The sequence below is a fragment of the Acomys minous genome (assembly GCF_964271855.1).
Source record: "Acomys minous genome assembly, chromosome: 7".
Taxonomy (NCBI): Eukaryota; Metazoa; Chordata; class Mammalia; order Rodentia; family Muridae; genus Acomys; species Acomys minous.
In genome coordinates this window covers 6,398,491-6,408,815 of record NC_140488.1, presented here as the reverse complement: position 1 = coordinate 6,408,815, position 10,325 = coordinate 6,398,491, and the positions used below count along the sequence as shown (strand labels likewise).

The 10,325-nt window shown below is 47.5% G+C and overlaps 1 long non-coding RNA gene across 2 annotated transcripts in view; it reads left to right on the top strand.

Annotated features, from left to right (window-relative positions):
• The window catches only part of LOC311601332, a 41,685-nt gene that overhangs the window by 10,360 nt on the left and 21,000 nt on the right, over positions 1 to 10,325 (top strand). The gene's annotated exons all lie outside the window — the stretch shown is intronic.

Genomic DNA, 10,325 nt, shown 5'->3' with positions numbered 1-10,325 from the left:
TAACAGACTCCATCCAGAGCTGCTGAGAGCTGGACCTACGGGAAGTTGATATAAACCAATCTCAAAGATGGGACTACTCTCTGTCTCTTCAGCTGGATCAGCTAAACAGATGCTTTTGGTAAGTGCCCCATTACCTAGCCTTTGACTACCTTTTCAGCCTTTCTAGGCCCCAATAACAGCGCCCCTAATATTACTAGGGAAAAAAAGTGACAGAAGAGAATGACATTGCCCATTGTCCCACTTTATAGGCTGAAATGCTGAGTCAAGGCCAACTCTCTGGCAGGAGGGACAAATGGCCACAAGGAAAAAAGCTCTTAGTTCTGTTTAAACCAGTCATCCTTGCCACTGCATTTTGACTCGGCTCTTGGGTGGTCTGGTCAGACAGTCTCTCAAAACTTGGGTAGAGCATTCATTGTTAATAACTCCAAATATGCCTACTTAAGATAACCAGAGCTGAACACTTAATATTCCTTCCAAAAAGGAAATAGGAAAGAGGATTGGCCCTTCTTGGGAATATCCAGTCCAAATCCAGCCCACCTAGGAAAGCACTCACAGCCCCACCCACAAGAGTTGCTTCAGCCCACACAAACAGGTTCCCTCTTCTCCACTGCATTCAGTAGTTTTGCCAACACTTTACACTTCACTCAGCCCTCATCTTGTCCATCAACTGGCCAGACAGGAGGCAGACCTGTCACTGCTCAAGTCTCCTACCTTGGCTTGCAAGCTCTGCCCACTATGCCTACATCATCAGCCTCAGCTGCACCTAAGCATCAAGCCCCGCCTTCCACTACTACCTAAGTCATCACAGCCCCATTAAAAACAACTCCAGCAAAAGCTAAGGCAGCAGAGAAAGCTTCTGTTCTCCCACGAGCACCTACAGCTCTTTAACTCAGCACTCACAGCTTCTCCCTGTGAATGTACAATGCTTCACTGTCCCCTACAGACAGGGTTCTCATCCCATGGGGCTCAACCCCCACAACAGCTATGTATGTTGAGGTTCCATTTGTAACAGTGTCAAAATTCCAGTAATGAAATAGCAACAAAACACATGAGGGGCTGTGTTAGAGTCACAGCATTAGGAAGGTTGAAACCCGCTGCCCTTCCTTGACCTTTGCAACCACAGCCCCCACCCACTACTCTATCTCAGCAGGTCACAGTGCCCCACTGCTACAGGTGTTCTCTGCCAAATGAAGGTCAAGTGAGGATTCAGCCTTCTGCCCCCTCCTCAGAAAGTGACCACTCACATCATAACCTTGGCCTGGTCCTCTGCATTCCCTGCTCACTTATCTCACCACTCACACAGCCCAGCCCACAACAACTGCCACAGCAGAAACAGCCCTTGGACACTCTTCTCCTTCGGCAGGTCCAGACAACACTCAGTAGGTATCAAAAGTTATACTGACACAATCCAGCACTGAGCTAAAGGCCAGAGGACCTCAATCAAGCCCTGCATCAGCAAGAGAGCTCAGTCCACCACTCTTCAGTCAGCTCTCACAACCCCACACTAGTGTACACCTACACAGCCCCATCCTGCTCTTAGGGTGACCCTGCCCCCTCTCAGGTCAAGATCCAGAGCCCAGCCCAATTTTGTAAGAGATCACCTAGCCTCACACCCTGGCTGCCCCTTACCTCCACACAGCAGGATCCATAGCCACGCCCCCAACACCTCACCACTTCCTGCTTCCCTAGTAATTTACTGGGCCCAACACACCCAGGTTGGCCCTAACACCTCTGCCTCAGTATGTCTACCTTTCTGGCTCAGGTCTACCCACTCCAGAACACCGCCCATCCCCCTCCCCTGCCAGTACCTGTTCCCAAGGGATTCCACAGTGCACAAAGTTTCCTTCTCTAACACTTACTAGGTCCAGATCCACCCACCCTTCCACCCTAGCATACAAGCCCCGCCCACCACTATGACCTCCACAGTCACAGCCCCACCCACAAGAGCAGCACCAGTGCTCCTGCTGCAGGGCACCCTATCCTTACTTTTATGTTTTCTCAAGAATCCTTCTCCATTCAGCCCTGGCCCATCCCCTGACACTCCTTTTTGACTTCTTTCTGGGCCTGCTATTATGGACACTTGCCCTTGCCCTCTTTAGAGGTCCTCAGGATGTGCCTGATCCAATAGTGTCCCTAATGGTTAGAGCAGCCTGCTCCAGTGATCTCACAGTGGTCTGCAGAAGACCAAACCTCAAATTTCAACACTCAGGAAGCAGAGGCAGGCTGAGAACTGAGTTCAAGGCCAGCCTGGTCTACAAAGTGAGTTCAGGATAGCCAAGGATACACAGAGAGACCCTGTCTCTGGGGGAAAAAAAGAAAAAGAAAAGAAAGAAGAAAGAAAAAGAAAAGAATAGATGTGTCAGGGGCTGGACAAAGGCACCTGAGTGGATATCTGTAAACTTCCCTCAACAGTTTTACAGGAGCAGCTTGGGCAGGTCTAACCAATGGTATTCTGTGGTGCTGTGCATCCCCTCACCTGGGGTGGGGGTCTTTCGACTTGAACCTGGATTCATGGCCAGAACACTGTGAGCTGGAGGCCTGTGCTACCTGATGACCACAAGGCTGAGCCCAGAATGGGTCCTTAAGACTGAAAGCCTAGGAAACCCCTCGAAGGGAAGGAAACTCTGGAGCAGAGTTTTTGCCCTTTGCCCTCCTGTGTCTGTGATCTCCCTCCTGGAGGGTCTCAAGCATTCTCTGTGTACTTTAAACAACTTACTTGAGATTTTATAGGTTATGAGAAAGCTTCTTGCGTTTTTGTTTTTGTTTTTTGTTTTTTTTTTTTTTTTGCAAATACCTATCCATCTCAATCTTTATATACAAACCCTTATATATCAAAATATGTTTATTTTAGCTGCATCACATTTCTATCTATTAATACCATGAGATTGAATTGTACTATAGAGAAAGCCGATCCCACTTTAATATAAAATTTCCTGAGAAGGCCTGCTTGGAACAACTAACTACTCTTTTTTCTTTTCTTTTCTTTTTTTTAAAAGATTTATTAAGTACACAATGTTCTGCCTGCATGTAAGCCATCAGGCCAGAAGAGGGCACCAGATCTTGTTATAGATGGTTGTGAGCCACCATGTGGTTACTGGGAATGGAAGTCAGGACCTTTGGAAGAACAGCCAGTGCTCTTAACCTCTGAGCCATCTCTCCAACCCAACTAACTACTCTTTAGGGAATTGAGACACAACCGAGGCTACCTTCCTTTAGCAGCTCGTTACCCCTTACAACTTTAAGTATTTTGTTGTTGTTGTTGATGAAATTTGTCAGTGGCAAACTGTTAGTTTTTGGAAGTACTACGTTACTGTTATGTATTGTGTAAAACTGTATAAAAAGTAAACTAAACATAACATCAAAGTCACAACATAAAGTTCATGTGTCCATGAAGTTGACCTCATAGGTAGTTGATAGGGTGGGTGGAGAAGAGAGGAAGGATGGATACATTGTAACTCTCCCACAGACAGGGTTCTCAACCCATGGGTTGCACCCCTCAAACCAGCTATGTATGTTGTGGTTCCATTTGTAACAGTGGCAAAATTCCAGTTGTGAAATAGCAACGAAACACATGAGTCACAGCATTCGGAAGATTGAAACCCACTGCCCTTCCCGGACCTTTGCAAGCACAGCCCCCACCCACTACTCTATCTCAGCAGGTCACAGTGCCCCACTGCTACAGGTGTTCTCTGCCAAATAAAGGTCAAGTAAGGATTCAGCCTTCTGCCCCCTCCTCAGAAAGTGACCACTCACATCATAGCCTTGGCCTGGTGCTCTGCATTCCCTGTTCACTTATCTCACCACTCACACAGCCCAACCCACAACAACTGCCACAGCAGAAACAGCCCTGGGCCCCCTTCTCCTTCAGCGGTTCTGGGCAACATTAAGTAGGGACCAAAAGTTACACTGACACAATCCAGCAATCAGTGAAAGGCCAGACTATCTCAATCAAGTCCTGCATCAGCAAGAGAGCTCAGCGAACCACTCTTCAGTCAGCTCTCACAACCCCACACTAGTATACACCTACACAGCCCTGTCATCCTCTTAGGGTGACCCTGCCTCCTCTCAGGTCAACATCCAGAGCCCAGCCTAATTTTGTAACTGATCACCTAGCCTCCCAGACAGGCAGCCCCTTACCTCCACACTGCAGGATCCATAGCCACGCCCCCAACACCTCAACACTTCCTGCTTCCCTAATAATCAGGTGGGCCCCTCACACCATGGTTGGCCCTCACACCCCTGCCTGAGTCTGTCTACCTCCCTGCCTCAGCTCTAAGCACTCCTGAACACCGCCCCTCCCCCACCTCTGCCCTCATCTGTTCCCAAGGGATTCCACATTGTACAAAGTTGCCTTCTTTAACTCTTACTAGGTCCAGATCCTCCCACCCTTCCACCCTAGCATACAAGCCCCGCCCACCACCATTGACCTCAGTAGTCACAGCCCCACCCACAAGACCAGCACCAGTCCTCCTGCTGCAGGGCACCCTATCCTTACTTCCAAGTTTTCTCATACACTCCTTCTCCATTCAGCCCTGGCCCATCCCATGACACTCCTTTTTGACTTCTTTCTGGGCCAGCTGTTTTGGACCCTTGCCCCTGCCCTCTTTTGAGGTCCTCAGGATGAACCTGATCCAATAGTGTCCTTAATAGTTAGTGCATCATGCTGCACTGATCTCACAGACTGCATGTCTGAAGAAGACCAAGCCTGTAATCCCACCACTTGGGAGGCAGAGGCAGGTGGAGAACTGTGAGTTCCAGGCCAGCCTGGCCTACAAAGCAAGTCAAGGACAGCACAGGGTACACAGAGAAACCCTGTCTAGAAAAAAAAAAAGAAAAGAAAGAAAAAGAAAAAAGAGAAAGAAAAGAAAAAATGTGTCATGGGCTGGACAAAGGCACCTGAGTGGATGGTTGTAAACTTCCCTCAACAGTTTTACATGAGTAGCTGGGGCAGGCGTGACCAATGGTAATCTGTGGTGCTGTGCACCCCCTCACCTGGGATGGGGGTCTTTAGGCCTGAACCAGGATGCATGGCCAGGACACTGTGAGCTGGAGGCCTGTGCTGCCTGGTGACAACAAGGCTGAGCCCACCCAGCGACCCTAAGACTGAAAGTCCTGGAATCTACTGGAAGGGAAGGACACTCTGGATTAGAGTTCATGCACTTTGCCCTCCTGTGGCTGTGGTCTCCCTCCTGGAGGGTCTCAAGCAGTGCTGGGTCTGCCCCACCTCCTGCCACCCACTCTTTGTCCTTCCTCCTGAGTGTGGAGGCAGGCAGGTGGCAAGCTCTGTGCTGCTCCTCCTGAGCCCTCTCCTTCTTGCCATTAGGCTGTGAGCTCAGTGAGGAGGCCCAGGTCACATGGCCTGTGTGCCCTGAAACTCCACTGACATTGATGCTCTGCTGCTTCTCAACAACATGCCTGGCAGTTGTTTTGCTTAAGGGCAGGACATGCAAACCTGGGGTTTGGTGCTCTTGTGCCTGTCTGTGCAGTTTGAGAGTCTGGGGTCAGGGAGGGGAAGTGGCACTCACTAGATAGGATGGAGGCTTCTAGAGAAAGGCTCCACAAGGTCCTGCCAACAGAAGTGGCCATGCCTGAGGGAACACAGAGGAGGGAGTGTTTCCTTGCCCTATTCAGGTGTCACAACTGTGTGAGTTGACATCAGCATAGAGGCAGTCAGTCCTCTGATTGTCCTGCCTGCTGACTCACTCTGAGGTCACTGCCTCCAGTACCAACCCTAACTTCAGCTGAGAAGCACTTACAGAAGAGACCATGCTGCCCCTTTTGGTCAACACATTCTGGACTGTTAGGTCCAAAGACATCTAGTTCCCCTTCACCAAAAGGAACCACTTCCCTTCTGACAGGCAAAATGGGCAGATAGCTGTGTCTGATGCCTATGAGCACAACAAAACTCATGCTGGCTTTCTGGCTACTTCAGTATAACAAATGTCTGCTTAAAAATAAGTAAGTTAAAAAAAACACACGGGAAGGATTACTAAGCATGGTTGCTGGGATCTCACTGAATGACTTACTTTGTGATCATCATATTTTACCTGGGTAAAGCAATCTTTATTTTGTTTTATAGATAGGATTTCTTTCTTCTCTCTCTCAGGAAGTTGTCTCCTGTGCCAGTATGTTCCAGGCTCTTCCCCACTTTTTCATCTAAGTGACTTAGTGTCTCTGGTTTTATGTTGAGGTCTTTAATCCACTTTGATTTGAGTTTTGTGCAAGGTGACAAATATGGGTCCAGGTGCATTTTTTTACACATAGACATCCAGTTAGACCAGCACCATTTGTTGAAGATGCTATCCTTTTTCCATTAAATGGATTTGGCTTCTTTGTCGAAAATCAAGTGTGACCATATGTGTGTGGATTCATATCTGGGTCTTCGATTTGATTCCACTGATCAACCAGCCTGTTGCTGTGCCAGTACCATGCTGTTTTAATTACTATTGCTTTACAGTACAGTTTGAGATCAGGTATGGAGATTCCTCCAGAGCACCTTTTATTGGACAAGATTGTTTTAGCTATTCTGGGTTTTTTGTTTTTCCATATGAAGTTCAGAATTGACCTTTCAATGTCTTTAAAAAATTGTGTAGGTATTTTGATAGGGACTTCATTGAATTTGTAGATTGCTTTTGGTAGGATGGCCAGTTTTACTATGTTAATTCTCCTGATCCATGAGCAAGGAAGATCATTCCATCTTCTCAGGTCATCTTCAATCTCTTTCTTCAGAGTTTTGTAATTTTTTTCAAACAAGTCCTTCACTTGCTTAGTTAGAGTAACTCCTAAATATTTTATATTGCTTTTGGCCTATGTGAAGGGTATGGATTTCCTAACTTCTTCCTCTGCAAGCTTGTCATTTGTGTATAGGAAGGCTACAGACTTTTTTGAGTTAATTTTGTATCCAGACAATTTGCTGAAGGTGTTTATCAACTGTAGGAGTTCTCTGGTGGAATTTTGAGGGTCACTTATGTACACTATCATATCATCTGCAAATAGGGATAATTTGACTTCCTCCTTTCCCATTTGGATACCCTTGATCTCCTTCTGTCGTCCTATTGTTCTGGCTAGAACTTCGAGTACTATATTGAAGAGATATGGAGAGAGTGGGCATCAATAGAAGAATGGATAAAGAAACTGTGGTACATATACACTATGGAATACTATGTAGCTATTAAAAACAAGGAATTCCCGAAATTTGTGGATAAATGGATTGAGCTAGAAATGATCATAGCAAGTGAGTTGTCCCGGAAGCAAAAAGTCTCAAATGGTATATACTCACTTATATCTGCATATTAGCCCAAGGGGCATGTCCCACAAAAGCCTTCACTTACCAGGAAACTGGGAGAGAGGAGAGGACATCCTATTGGGAATCTAGATGAGAGAAGCATGGGAGAATGGCAAAGTGAAAGGATCCAGAGGGTCCTAGAAACCAACAAGTAGAACATTATGATAGGCAGATTTGGGCCCAGGGGTCCCACTCAAACTAAGGAAACAGCCAAGGACAATACAGGCCATAAACTTTAAACCCCTACCCAAATCTAGCCAATGGACAGGACATTCTCCACAGTAGAGTGGAGAGTGGGATATGACTCTCTCACATACTCTGGTGCCTCATATTTGACCATGTCCCCTGGAGGGGAAGACCTGGTGGCACTCAGAGGAAGGACAGCAGGTTACCAAGAAGAGACTTGATACCCTATGAGCATATACAGGGGGAGGTAATCCCTCTCAGGAACAGTCATAGGGTAGGTGAATAAGGGGAAAACGGGAGGGAGGGAAGAAAGGGAGGATACAAGCGATGGGATAACAATTGAGATGCAACAAGAATAAATTAATTAAAAAATCCCTAAAGAAAACTGAAACAACCTGATGTTAGCATTTCTGAGTTCCTGTAGATGTTGGGTTTTTATAGTTTCCTGTTTAATGCCATCTAGGATACGGATAACTATATTATTCTACAACTGAATGGCTTACCTGACAAATACTGAATAAGCTTTTCAGGGTATCTGCCTGCATCTGCAGACACACACAAACGGGTTAAAATGTAAAATAAAATTCTCAGTCTAAACTATCTTGTTTGTAAGGACCAAACAAACTCCCTTTGGAAAAAGAGACTCCATTTTGCAAAGGAAACTCCATTTTGTCTTCAACCTAGGCAAGGGCTGAACCCAGATTCCAGACTAAGCACACACTAGCCTAAACAGAAACAATGTTCACTGGCCACTCAATCAGCTCACCTTGGGAAAGTCCAAATACACTCTCTGCTGGTCAAGCTGAGCAGCAGGTGGTCTGGCACATAGCAACAACCAATTAGGAGAGGCCAGGTCAAGGTTCCTAGTGCCCCCATGACTGCCTCAGCCAATATTTTCTATAGGCCAACTTGCCCCTACATCTATTACCCAACCATGAAACTCTAAGTCTTGTAGCTCTCTGCTTGCAGCTTTTCTGCCCAGATGTCATCCAATCATATACTGTAGAACCCAATTCTTTGTCTAAAACCTATAACAAACCCCTCTTCATTGAGAATCCAGGCCACTTCCCTGCACCTGCTGCATCAGCGCATTGGAGGTGTGTCCTGGGTTCCAACCTGCAATATAAACACAACGTTGTCACTGCATTTGGACTTGGCTCTTGAGTGGTCTGTTCGGAGAGTCTCTCAAAATTTGGACATAACATTGTTAGTAACTCCAAACATGCCTACTTAAGATAACCAGAGCTGGATTCGTGAACACTTAATATGCAATCCAAAAAGGTGATAGGTAAGATGATTGGTCCTTCCTGGGAATATCCAATTCAAATGCAGCCCACCTAGGAAAGCACTCACAGCCCCACCCACAAGAGTTGCTGCAGCTCATACAAACAGGCTCCCTCTTCTCCACTGCATTCAGTAGTTTTGCTAATGCTTTACACTTCACCCAGCCCTCAACATGTCTATCAGCTGTCAAGACAGAAGGCCGACCTGTCACTGCTCAAAGCTCCTACCTTGGCTTGCAAGCTCTGCCCACTATGCCTACATCATCAGCCTCAGCTGCAACTAAGCATCAAGCCCCGCCTTCCACTACTACCTAAGTCATCTCTGCCCCACTCACAACACCTCCAGCACAAGCTACCCCAGCAGAGACAGCTTCTGTTCTCCTACCCGCACCTACAGCTCTTTAACTCAGCACTCAAAGCTTCGCCCTGAGAATGTACAATACTTCACCCCCCCCCCTACAGACAGGGTTCTCATCCCTTGGGTCTCGACCCCCACAACAGCTATGTATGTTGAGGTTCCATTTGTAACAGTGGCAAAATTCCAGTAATGAAATAGCAACGAAACACATGAGGGACTGTGTTAAAGAGTCACAGCATAAGGAAGGTTGAAACCCATTGCCCTTCCCTGACATTTGAAACCACAGCCCCCACCCACTACTCTATCTCAGCAGGTCACAGTGCCCCACTGCTACAGGTGTTCTCTGCCAAATGAAGGTCAAGTGAGGATTCAGCCTTCTGCCCCCTCCTCAGAAAGTGACCACTCACATCATAGCCTTGGCCTGGTGCTCTGCATTCCCTGCTCACTTATCTCACCACTCACACAACCCAGCCCACAACAACTGCCACAGCAGAAACAGCCCTGGGCCCCCTTCTCCTTCAGCGGTTCTGGGCAACATTAAGTAGGGACCAAAAGTTAGACTGACACAATCCAGCACTCAGAGAAGGACCAGACCTCAGTGAAGCCCTGGATCAGCAAGAGAGCTCAGCCCACCACTCTTCAGTCAGCTCTCACAACCACACACTAGTATACACCTACACAACCCCATCCTGCGCTTAGGGTGACCCTGCCTCCTCTCAGGTCAACATCCAGAGCCCAGCCTAATTTATAAATGATCACCTTGCCTCCCACCGTGGCAGGCCCTTATGTCTATGCTGCAGGATCCACAGCCACGCCCCTAACACCTAACCACTTCCTGCTTCCCCAGTGATCAGATGGGCTCCACCCCATGCAGATGCAGGTTGGTCCTCATACCCCTGCCTCAGTCTGTCTACCTTCCTCTCTCAGCTGTTAGCACTACAGAACACCGCCCCTCCCCCACACATGGTCCCCCTTCTAGTGCCTGTTACCAAGGGCACAAAGTTTCCTTCTCTAGCTCTTACTAGGTCCAGATCCTCCCACCCTTCCACCCTAGCATACAAGCCCCGCCCACCACTATTGACCTCAGCAGTCACAGCCCCACCCACAAGACCAGCACCAGTCTTCCTGCTGCAGGGCACCCTAACCTTACTTCCAAGTTTTCTCATAGACTCCTTCTCCATTCAGCCCTGACACTCCTTTTTGACTTCTTTCT